Raw genomic sequence first — 13,157 nt, 5'->3', positions numbered from 1 at the left:
TCATCTAACTTTCTTTTGTTTCAATATTGTTTTAGTCATTATATGTCCTTCGCATATCGATATAAATTTTGAGATCAGCCTGTCAATTTCCACCAAAAAAAAAAAAACAACAACCACAAACTAGTTGAGATTTTGGTAGGAACAGTATTGGATCTATAGATCAGTTTGGAGAATATTACCACGGTTACCTCCTTGGGTTTTTTTCAATAACAATAAGTCCTGCTACCTTCTCCACCAGTGCCAGGCATTTAGGGTGGCATGTACTGTAGTAGCCAAAGAAGCCAATGTTTGTTCATTACTTGAGTTTCATATTAGTCCTGGACTGTACTATTTACTACAGAGGCCACTGGCCACCTGTGGCTATAGAAGTCTTGAAATGTCACTAGTCTAAATAGAGATGTGTTGTACATTGAAAGACACATCTGATTTCAAAGATTTATAACAAAAATGGAATATATTTTATAAATAATATTAATATTGATAACATGTTGAAATAATATTTTAGATATATTAGTTTAAAATATGCTATTGGGGGGAGGCTAGGGGGTGGAGTGATTGAGCAAAAAGGAGAAAGGACTCATGGACATGGACAATAATGTGGTGATTGCTGAGGGGAGGGGGTATAAGTGGACTAATGGAAAAAATACAATAAAGATTAAATTAAAAAGATAAAGTATGCTATTGAAATTATTTTCATTTCTTTCCTTTTATTTTTTTAATGTGGCTACTAGAAAATTTAAAATATATGTGTGACTTTTAAATAAATATTTTATTTTATTTCATTTCTTTTTAGAGAGAAGGGAAGGAGAAAGAAAGGGAGAGAAACACCATTGTGTGATTGCCTCTCACGCAGCCCCACTGGGGACCTGGCCTGCAAACCAGGCATTTGCCCTGACCAGGACTCGAACCAGCAACCCCTCGGTTCACAGCCCGAGCTCAATCCACTGGGCCACACCAGCCAGGGCTGTGTGGCTTATATTTTCATTTATCATTACTGGTCTAAAGATTCTTAACATGGAGTTAACTTAGGAAGGTAATGGTGTGAGTTTTAGGATGTGCTGGAATCCCCTGAACATATTGTAAACATCTTGTGTGTTAGTTATGTATTGTTGTGTAACAAGTTATCCAAAAACTTGGCAGCTTTAAAAAAGACAAATATGTATTATCACATGGTCTGTATGTCAGGAATCTAAGTGTGGCTCAGCTGGTGCCTCAGGCTTAGAGTCTTTCATAAGGTGTAATCAGCTATTGGCCAATGCTGCATTCATCTCAGGGTTTGTCTGAATGTGGATCTACCTCCACATTCAATCATATGGCTATTGGCAAATCTCAGTGACTTGATAGCTATTGGCCAGAGACGTTTTGTTGTTGTTGTTGTTGTTGCCATGTAAATCTCTCTACAGTGCAGCTTACAACATGACAGCTGGTTTCCTCATAGTGAGTGAGCAAGAGAGGAAGAGGGAGATCAGGCAAGATGGAAGTCACACTCTTTTATTATTATTGTGGGAAAATATACATAAGAAGGCACAGTCTTTTTATAACCTAATCCCATCACATTTGCCACATCCTATCCATTAGAAATAAATTACTAAATCCAGCCTACACTCAAGGGGAAGGGATTATTCAAGGGAGTGAATACCTTGGGAATATTGAGAGCCATTGTATAGCTTGCCTATCACAGTACATCTGTGCTCTTTTTTTAGAGAGACCTAAGCTGTTACATGGTTCTCAAAGAAGTGTCAGATGACACATCACCACCCCCCTCCCCCCACGTCCTCCCAAAAGTTTAAACACTAGTTTGGAGGGAACTAAAATTGAGGTTTTGACTAAGGAAGAGACTTTCTTCCATAATTTCAGTGCTAAGTACAAGATCTAACCACTTTTTCATGTTTGAAAAATGTAAGGAAAGAGACCCGTATAACATAAAAACTCAATATATACTTAAGTGAAATGATTGCAAGGTCCATTTTCTTCCAGTTTATGTAGTTTTTCCCTAGGCCCATTAGATTTTATGAGCTGCTAATGTTTTGTATTCCCACCTTGGGTATTCATCTCTCACAAAATCCCCGTAAATAACTCCATGGTGTTCTTTGACAAGAGATTTGAGTTGCAAATATAGATTGCTCTAGTTCAGTTAGTTTCATAATGTCTGGAGCCTTCTCTGAAGTTGTTTCTCCTCCTTGTAATCTCTCAGGCAGGGTCCTGTATACTAAGGAACCACCAAGGCCTCTGGAGAAGGTACACTGAGGCCTAGGCTCAGCTAAGTCCTTCTGGCCCCATCACTTAGCATTGCTGAAATTATAGTTCCAATCTAATTAGCTCCTACTGTAGGGAGGGTATTAGTTTCTCCTCACTTACACTCCTCTGTTTTTGTCAACATCTCCTCTTGGTTCTGAGAACCAAGTGTGTGAACCTTTCCTAGAGCTGAGATTTCCAGAGAAGGGCCTTGGCCAAGCTTCACTGATAGGGGTGGATAAAAAGGAATGTCCAGTGGCCTTTATTCTGTCAGCAAGTGGAAGCAAAAGCAATACATGGGGCCAGATATGCTGTTATTCTTGGAAACTGTTTTTCTGGGATCAGTGCTTGAATATTCTGTCCCTGTAATGAAGGGCTGAGCAGATGTGTGAGAGGCAGGTCTCCAGATATGTACATTACTAAGATCCCAGGGGAAGAGGTGGGAGCTTGTGCTTGAGTCATTGCAGAAGAAAAAACCCATGCCATTTGAACAAATGCGTTTTTTTTTTTTTCTCCATGGCCCTTGAAATGAATCTCCATCTGTTTCTGTAAGGAAAATTCATGACTTTTAGGACTTGTAGGAAATGCCTGTCCTAATAGGCTCCCTATCAACTGCTCTAGCACTTGTCTTCCAGTCTGCAGGCAATTTAAAGATTCTACAAGGTACTGTTGGTCTGATTTTTGTCACTAGCACTGGTGACCAAAAGGGTGAGAGGTAAGAAACCAGGGACTCTGAACAAAGTTCTAGATTCTGGCTTGGCAGATGCTGTTTTATTTCTCATCCAACTCATGGGCTAGGACCAACAGAGCCCTGGACTGGGAACCACAAGGCCTTAGGCTCTAGAACCATTCCAATATCCTTATTTTACCCTGGAGTCTTACTTTACTCACCTATTGGCTGAAGGGACTGGGCGAGTTGACCTCAAAGGCCTGCTTGCTCTGTCCTTGGATGATTTCCACCTCTTCCTGGATGTGGTAGACAGAGTAGAACATGCCAAGAATGAAGAAACCCTCCCTCTGGGCCTTGGGCTGGCTGCAGCAGGGAGTTCTGCCAGTGCCCTTCTTGGAGCGGCATAAGCTGAGCTACTCCAAGATGCTAGCCAGTCTCTCACTGGATCACAGCTCTTGGAAACTCCAAATCTTATACCTCCACCGTCCAAAGCAACCATGCTGACTAACAATAGAAAAACTGGGGGGCGGGGGGTCAGGCTGGAAATCAACACTTCTTGAGAGCCATCAAATTAATTTTCCCTTGAAAATCAGTCAGTAAGAGTGAGTATGCCCTTAATCATCTGATGGATCCTTTTTTTCCACTCTCTCTCCCAAATCTCATTTGTTATAAGAATGTTCAGTGGGTTTGGAATTATCACAAATAACAAATGCCAGAAGATTTTTGGATAAGAAACACTAAGTTCTGCAGCTTCCGGAGAACTCTGAGAGAGGAAGAATGTGGAAAGCACTTGAAAACCAGTCCTGGCTGGCTGCCTGCTCTGAAGCCTACGGTTGCATCTGGACTCACACGCACGTTGTGGATGGCATGTCTGAGGAGCTCAGCAACTGAGGAAGTTGGGTTCAGTTGTTCTGACATGCCTTTTAGAGCTTAAGGCCAAAAGCAAAATGGGACCCTCAGCAGACCTTTGGGCTGAGCCACATCTGCTTGCTGGCTCCATCCTGCCTGGGAATACAAACTTCTGGAAGGGCTTGGGCCAGATCTTGTGAGAAGGCCTGTGACTCACTGTTTCAGAGCACAGACCTGGCGGAAAGGTGTTTGCTCAAGCAACAAGAGCAAGGCCTGTGGCTTGCAGATTAGGAAGGGGGGACTGTGGATCAACACAACCAAGCCCAAATACAAGGAAAAAGGAATCACTACAAAGCTTCTCTATGCAAGCTGAAGGCTCCTACAGGGAGGGGCGTGTTAGATGTAGGTTTGTGAGCTGGGTGAACTTCCTGCCTCACTGCTGGGAAAAGTCACTCCGAAACTGAAGCTCTCATTAGAATTAATTGGGTGGACGGGCCTGGCAGGCCCTTGGAGAACCTGAGTGCCTTTTTCTTTAGGTCTGTGGCTGGCTCAGAGCACAGGCTTCAGCTGTTTTGGTCCATTCTTGGGAAGCCTAGGCTTTCCTCACAGTTCAGCTATACACAACCTGATCTTCAGACACTCCTCATTCCACTCACAAAATCCTGCTGTGCTGTAATCAGTACACATCCCTAAGTCATTGATGGCTTTACAAAGAGCACAAGCGCTCTCAAAACCCTAGGTTATGATGAACAGTTGATTGATGGATTCAGTTGAATCTGAGTATCTCCTGGGGATGAATATAATGTGTGGGCATCCTATTGGGCCTTACCTCCTGCCCTAGTTATGGGATGAAGCAAAAGTGACCAATAAGAGTGATGTCAAAGAAACCAGAAAAGAATCCTGAGCCCCTCAATTTAAAAAAAGGGAGGGACTGGATTCCTGCTTCATTGTCAGGCAAAATGAGATTGCTGGAGAGGCTTTAAAAAAGTTATTTCAGAAGAAATAAAACAAGAGATGAGGCAAGACATATTCATAACAATTACTTGCAATGGTCACATGGGCTCTTGGCTTTGGCTAATTGTGAATTTTCTATAATGCTTTTTTCATTCAAAGAACATTGAGTCTTGCCATCAGATGAGGCCAGAGTGTTTAGTTCTTAGTATCCATCTTAGTCCCTGCCTTCTGAAGTTGACCTCCCAGCTTCAAGTGTGAAATGCTTAGAAGAAGGCAAGGAGGGGGGTTGGAAGTCGTAAGTGTTTTTTTTACATTTCTGGTTCTTTTGATATAAGCACCACTGTGCATTTGAGGCTGAGGAAAGTCCTTATCCTGACAGGTAAGATCCTGCTTAAGTCAGGTGGTGCTGAGTTGTTACAAAGGCTCCAGAGATCTGAGGGCTTCCCACTCTTGTGGGGCAAGCCTTAGCATTCTCCACACATCCATATCCTCACATCGAACATTTGGTGGTTGATATTTCAAAAACCCCTAATAGAGGTATCAAGCTATTCAAACACTTTCCTGTCCCTTCACTCATATGAGCCTCAAGACAAGCCTGAGGTTAGGCAGTATGGGACTTAATGTAATATATAATTTTTCCAGTTTTATTGAGTTATAATTGACATATAACATCTATTAGTTTAAGGTGATGAATGTGAGGGTTTGATATATGCATATATTTTGAAATGATTACCACAATAAATTCAATGAACATCTACCACTTCCACACAGGTATACATTTTTTCCTTGTGATGAGAACTTTTAAAATCTAATGCAATGTTCTTATCAATATTTTGGTTGACCTGATGATAGGCAGTGGGATGATGCTGACTAAAACTTCTCCAATTTTCCAAATTTTCCTCAAAACTCATGTGAGGTAACCATGCTAGGGAACCATAGATTTTACATGATCAAGTGCTATAGGACTAAATGAGTGGCCGACATCACAGGAAATGAGACCATCGATGCTAGAAAAAAATTATCTTGATGGCAGAGGAAATACCAAATGTGATCAACAATTTAAAGAGTAAAAGAGATGGAAACCTACCCCTGGAAAGGAGAGTTTGTAGCAATCCATTTGGGACATTCTAATCACAGGGAGCCCCAAACTGTCTTTTAAATATTCATGATAATAGAAAGACATCCTTTAATGAAGAGCTTCTGGATTGAAAAAAATTGTAATACGGGAAACCAATCATCCAACAGATTTGGCAAAAATAGATATGCCGTTTTCTTTTTGCATATGTATACGCACAGCTTATCCATATTCCCAGAATGAAAATGCAGTGATATACACTGAACAAATACATATTGGGAATGCATGCAATCATTGTTTGATGGTTTAAGACTCTGATTGCTCTAAGGAGGGAGTTAAGGAGACATTTGTTTAGAAACTTAGGCTTGTAGCCATTTTGGAAAGAGCCGTATTTTTGCTGTTCTTCCTAGACAACATTTTTGCCCTCTTGTGTTTTTGCAACTGCAACCATAAACAGGCTCTAGAAAAATTGTGAGTGAAGAAAACTTTCTTGTTGGTAACATGGCAGAAAACCATACTGTATTCTAAGTTAAATGACCTCTAGATTACTAGTAAGTGCTCCCTTGGTAGTACATCAGACTGGAGGATAGCTTCACATTTGGGTGGTGCCTGGTGGCCTCACTGTATACATGTGGTCATCTATGGTACTGGTTGTCTGAGGGAAAGTGAGTAGTTTCCATCCCTTCTGCCAGAGCTGTGGCCACTTAAATTGATGTTAATTCCACAAACATCATCTGTGATGCTGCCATGTGAGGCTTTGTACTGTGGGTGATCCCGAGCTTAATGGTCTCATTGACTGCAAGCCTAAGGCACATACTCTTTTTTAAAACATTGTTTGTTTGTTTTTAAAATCATCACCCAAGGATATGTTTTTATTGATTTTAGAGAGAGAGGAAGAGAGAGAGAAACATTGATGTGAGAGAGAAACATTGATCAGTTGCCTGCTGGATACACCCTGACTGGGGATCAAATCCGCAACCTTTTGGTGTACTGGACAACATTCCAACTAACTGAGCCACCCAGCCAGGGCTAGCCACACATTTTTATTTGGAATTACCTATCCTCTAGGAGCTTCTCCTGTTGCAGGTATAGTGTTGGGGAGGCTATGGGGGAAAGACACACTCTTTTAGATTTTCCAGAGGGGCAAAAACAGAGTTCCTTTTCTATTGACAATGTGTCGGAGTGGTAAAAGTAAATGTAATCAGCCATGTAAATTGTGAAACATAATTTATGCTTCCATTTGTTCTGTAATAGTGTAAAGATTCAAAACAATTTGCATCAAGAGAGCAAACAAAAGCCACCTCTATTAAATCTGAGTAATCTGTGCCCGCTCTCACACCATGTTTTTTTGTGTCACTATATATACATCTGCATGTTCAGGATAAAATAAAGTCTACAGCTTCTCAAATGTGGAAACACATAAGAAAGCAGTCTCTATGATTTATGCAAAAAGATACTTTTCATTTCCAACGAGACAGCATTTGGTGTCCTGGCAAAAACATAAATGTGGGCAGCAAATTCATCCCAGTACGAAATGAAGATTACTATGAGACTTGGGAGTGTTTTCAGAGACAGAACACTTTCTACTTCTTCCATTAGTGAATTCGGTCCATTCTGTGGTAGCTTCCATGAACATTTTGGCTTGGGGGCTGGGGTGGGGGAGCTGCCTCCCTGCGTTGCCAGAAAGAATAGCACAAAGGGGGTTACCGAATTCCACTGTGGGAGTTTTATCTGCCTCCTGAATGGTTCAGTGTAGGCCCATGTCTAGACTGATTACAAAAGCACCAACAAAACAAAATAAATACCTAACATCTTACAGAAAAGGCACGAAACCAAACAGTAAGAGTGAGGAGAACAATGCCTCTGTTGTGACAAGGAGTCTTCACGAGGATGATGGAATTCCTGCACCCCAGGTTCCAATTTGTAAGGGCAACATTAAACGTCTCGAAGCAGGCCCTGGCTTGAACGCATTAATTTGGAAAGGCAATGTGTTTTGTTAGATAAGGGATTTTTTTTTTTCTAAAACTGCCGCTGGGATCAAACTAAAGATCAGTATAACTAACTCTGCCTGTATGCTCATAGATTTCAGGAAACAGTGCTGACTCTAGCTCACCAATGTAACCATTTGTTCATTCTGTTCTTCCAGGGCGACAGGTATACATACAGAATGTGACAGCAAAGGCTCTGATTGAGTCAGTGCTGGCTTTTCACTTGCCTTGCCGTGTGACTTTCTGCAAGTCTCTTAACTTCTCCAGGCCTCAGTTTCTACATCCGTAAAATGAGAGGGTTGGAGTTGATAATCTATCTCTATCAGTTCAAGGTTCCAACCAAGCAGGAAAAAATGCACCAAATGCATTGCCTGATGGTACTGGAAATTGGATTTTCATCCACAAAGAAAGTCATAATTATCGCCTATCCAAAAGTGCTCTTAAATGTGTTGTCTCAAACTAATGCTGCAGTTAAGTGATAGGTCACTTCAGAGTCACCTCTGAAACTTTTAAATTAATGTAGCAGTGGGTGGCAGATATGTCACATGATTGAAGGCACATTTGCTGAGCCAATAGTTCCAAGTGGCCTGAGGTGCAGCACTTTGCTCATTTGTTCATTGTCTCAACATGTATTTATTCAGCACCTAAGATATGCCAGGCACTGGAGATATGTTTCTCCTGAAATCCTATGCTTTCTTCTTTCCCTCCCTCCTTTCCTTCTTTGAGTTTGGGTTTGTTTGTGACCTTGGGTGCAAAGGGATGACTTCAAGCTGCTGCTCAATTCATGGTATATTATCATGGTATATTATCCTTGTCTGTTCCAGACAAGGCTCCTCTCTTGCTTTGTTTGACTCATTCATTTATTCCTTTTTATCCCCAAAGCCCACTCCTTTTCCTGCGTGCAAAGGAACCCATTCTAATGTGGTCAATGCCTTTCTTTTAGTGTGTATGTATTTTTGTAAACTGTGTAGTCTTCTGTGAATATATCTTGCTTTATTACAATGGTGAGATGCTATATAACCCATCTGGTTTCTAGTCGTTTTTGCCCACACTATGATTTTAAGATATATCCATACTGCTGGGTGTATATGTGGTTCATTGTTTCTGGTTGCTACCCAGTTCTCTGTGCACCCCATGATGGTAAACAACGCAACAATGAACAGCCTTGCGTGTGGTCCACTATGGGCCTGTGTCGTACTGTTCTTCCCAAGGTCCTTTTCTCCCTTTGTAACCTGGATAATTTCTATATTTTCTTTGAAAGTGGGATGATTTCTATCCTTTTTTCAAGGGTTATATCCTTAACTGTACTGTCTCCCATGCATCCCATGCAGACTCCTATTATGGTTTCATATTGCCTTGTAATTTCTTGTCTTTCTCCTTCAACAGATGTGAAACCCCATGAGAGCAGAGACTGTGTCTGTCTCACGTGCTGTACCTCCAGTACATGACACAGGGTTTAGCACAGAGCATTACTCAATAAACACTCCTAGAATGAATACTGGATTCATCAAACATTTTTAAGCACCAACTGCGTGCCAGTCCTGTAGTCTATTTTTAAAGTGAATCTTTTGAAGTCAATGTATTTATTTTTACATATGTAACAGTGAATAAAAAGCAATGAGCTTACTTTTTTGGTTCCGAGGCAAACTTAGCAGACCTTCTATATCCAAACTAGTGTTGTGTCCTTCTAAGAGGTACAGTGTCCTTACATTTTCTAGAATTTTTCTTTGGGAAAAGAACCCTCCATAGCCAGTAACACATTCTCTGAAACCTTCTCAGGAAGGTCTCTGTTTCTTGAAGGCACATTTGATTTTTTGGAAGCAGCTTAAAACTACTTGGCAGTAAATGTAGTGAATGATGTGGGTGATCAAGCTGAAGAACATTATTTTGGTTCCAAACAAGTTGTGACTATAAATAAATGAGGCTGATTTTCTTGTATGGTACATAAACTGGTTCAACAGCAATTCCAAAAGAGGACTTTCAAAAATGTTGTGGCCTTGGCAAGAAAAAACATTTCTCCATCTTACTATATATTCTCTTTCCCTCCCGCTCTGTCTCTCTGTCTCTCTGTCTCTCTCTCTCTCTCTCTCTCACACACACACACACACACACACACACACAGTATATAGTGCCTGGCCCAAAATACAGAAAAGTAAAATCAGAAGCCCTTGGAATTTAGTCATGAAAAAATTACACAAGTGTGGGGTGGAAGAGATATGGTTTGGCAACCATTCTTGCAAAAACATCGTGGCAGGGGTGGTGTTCAACTGGCCACAATGTCATCATTCATGAAGAGGGTAATGTGGATTCTAAGCAAGTCTGCACTCTAGGACTGCTCCGGTAGAGGCCTTGGCCCTCTATGGGAACATGAACCGTGCGCCATTCTGCTCAGGCTGCAGCTGTGCCATGGGCTCAGCTAAAGGCATGACAGCGTAAGAGGACAACTGGTCCACTGGAGCATGGAGCAGGGCTTAAGGAACTGTTCAGGAAAAAAACAGAAGAGGCAAGAGTCAGCGATTGAAAATTGTTTAAGGACAGCCATGTGCAAAGCCGTGTCACCTTAATCTCACGCTGGTCTTTATGGAAGAGCGGGATTAATGGGTGGAACTTATAGGGAAGCAGATTTCAGCTCAACCTAATAAAAGATCGATTTGTATTATGGAATTATATGTTAAGTATAATCTCATGTATGTGAATATACATATACACAGAGGAAAAAAATTGGAAGGATGTAAATCAAACTTTTAAAAGTAAATAGCTATGGGGTATGGAATTATTGAATGAATATCATTTTGAAGCCTTTATAAAGATGTAGTGTTAAAATTTTCATTGCCTGTATACATTTCTTTTGAAAAATGAAATTGCCTTAAAATCAGAGGTGTCCAGCAACCAAACAGGCTGCGTTGTGCCCTGGTGAGATCTCTCCTCAGGTGGTACTCAAACAAAGGCTGTGGGATGAACAGGCAGGTCCACTTCAGCCTAGAGGTTTAGAATGTTATTCTAGGATTTAACCTTGTTCAAGTACCAGAGTTAAATGGTTGGAAGTTCACAGATGCATCCAATGAGAAAGAGGCCTGGAAACTTCCAAAAGGATGTGGCAACTTCCCAGCTGCCGGGCCTATTGTAATGACAAAATAGTCAATAGTCATCTTAACATATTTACATGTAGGAAATTTAAATTAAAGAGCAGAATCAACACTTCAAAGATGAAAAGCCACCAACTAGCAGTGAAACTGCATTCTGAACTAGAGGCATAAAAATATAGAGGGTTGGGAGAAGACATGGATACAAAGATAAAAGATATAGGCTATTGGGTAAAAGTAAATGTCAATAGGAGATAGTGGATTTTCTGTGTTTTGTGTGTATGGTCATCCATTTTAATCCCAACCAGTTAGCTGAAGCCAGACCATTTAGCTGAAGCCAGAAGGCCATGGATATTACAGAGGACTTGTCTTCTGGCCCTCATCACTCAGCCTAAATGGACCATAGCTGGCGGACAGTATACTGAGACAACAGAAACACTGTCTGTCTTGGTTCATGTTCTGGGAACTGAAGTGTGTCAAATATGACCTTAGGCTGAAAAAGTCCTGAGAGCCATATGGAAACCACACACATATGGCACCCACACTGGGCAGAAGGAGCAGCACTTACTTCCTTTCAGGACCAATAGTACCACAAAATCAGAGCAACAAAGATGCTAAACATCTTGTCCTGATTCTCTGTTTTAGAAGACGGAAACTGAGGTCTGTTGGGAAAAACTGAATGAGAAGGGTGTTTGAAAACTGACAACTCCTTTGCTCCCAGACAGGACAAATGGACTCTAAAACAATTTTCCCCTGCCCTGGCTGGTGTGGTTCACTGGATTGAGTGCTGTCCTGTAAACCAAGGGATTGCTGGTTCAATTCCTGGTCAGGGCCTGTGCCTGGGTTGCAGGCCAGGTCCCCAGTGGGGGGTGCGCAAGAGGCAACAGCACATTGATGTTTCTCTCCCTTTCTTTCTCCTTCCCTTCTCCTCTCTCTAAAAATAAATAAATAAAATATTAAAAAGAAAAACAGTTTTGCCCTGCTTGCAAGTGTAAAAACTGGTCTCAGAACCACAAATTATTTTTTTCAAATAAAATTAAAACCTTCCTGTAGAATGATGGGGACAGTCATTGGGCAATAACTAAGTTTCTATCCTTCCTCTGGTCTGGTGTTGTTTTAATATCACACCAAGTGCAAGGAGCAGACCTTTCCAGTATTTAGGTTTTATGAATCAAAGAACAAAGATTCTTATAAACCCCATTTAAATACAGAAATGATGATGCTTTAAAAACCAAAAATAATTCTCTTTCAAGCTTTACCAACTGCTACAAATCACTGTAACCATATTAAAACAAATACAACTGATTGTAGTCTTCACTTCAACCAAAGCAACTGAAGGAAACACTAAAGTACATATTTCCATTTTGTGTTTGTGAAAACTTCTGCAAAGGATGAAAATGGATGTCGGAAACCTGCGCCCTGCAGGACACCCCGACAGGGGTGTGCTGGTGATAGCAGGACGGGATGATTAAGTCGTGAGAAATTACACCTCCTGCTTCCTGCGTGGTGACCTTCTGCCATTGGACAGAAATCAGAGATCCGGGCTGGGACCACCTCTTAGAATCAAAGGGGACTTCCCTGCCCCATCCTTGACCTTTGCTCACACTCCTTGTCTGTGTCTCCCCCTCTGTTCCTCATACTTATTTGGCCTCTCCTATCCCTCAGGTGGGAGTTGAGTTTCCACTGTATTAGAAAGACTCAACAGTGTTTCTGTTGACCTGACTTGGCAAATGCGCAACATGCTAGGCATTATAAACACTGGTAAGTTGGTTATTCCTGAGCTTCTTTGGCAGAAGAATGTCCAAATATTAGCATAGTGTTGTTCTTGTGTGTAAAAAGAAGATTTAAGTAATAATACTGGGCCAACAATTGACAGAAAGCTGGTGTTGGAAATAGTAATGGTGCCAGACTTTCAGCTCTGTGAGAGCAAGGATCAAATCTGTTTTGTTTTCTATTATCTCCAGCATCTGGTCCAGAACCTGACACCCAATAGGTATGAAAACCTAGTTGTTGAATAAACAAATGTTGAGGAAGCCCACCTGAGGCCGAGAGTGAGCGTTGCTTCCTAGAAATCATGGGTTTTCTGATGACACCCTTTGTAGCCTGACTCAGGGCAACTGCTGGCCCTGACATGTGGTACCCCTGGAGAAGGGTGACAGAGAAGAAGCCTGAGACAACAGCAAAGAAGTTTGGGCGATGATTTGTTTGTACTGTTTGCATCCACTTCTCTGGGTTGGGAAATGAAAGAATATAATTCACACAATTGTGCACGACCCACACAGAAAATTTGTATTTGAGCAAAA

The sequence above is a fragment of the Desmodus rotundus genome, chromosome X, assembly GCF_022682495.2.
Source record: "Desmodus rotundus isolate HL8 chromosome X, HLdesRot8A.1, whole genome shotgun sequence".
Classification (NCBI taxonomy): domain Eukaryota; kingdom Metazoa; phylum Chordata; class Mammalia; order Chiroptera; family Phyllostomidae; genus Desmodus; species Desmodus rotundus.
The sequence above is the reverse complement of the archived record's forward strand: the minus strand, read 5'-3'. Positions refer to the sequence as shown.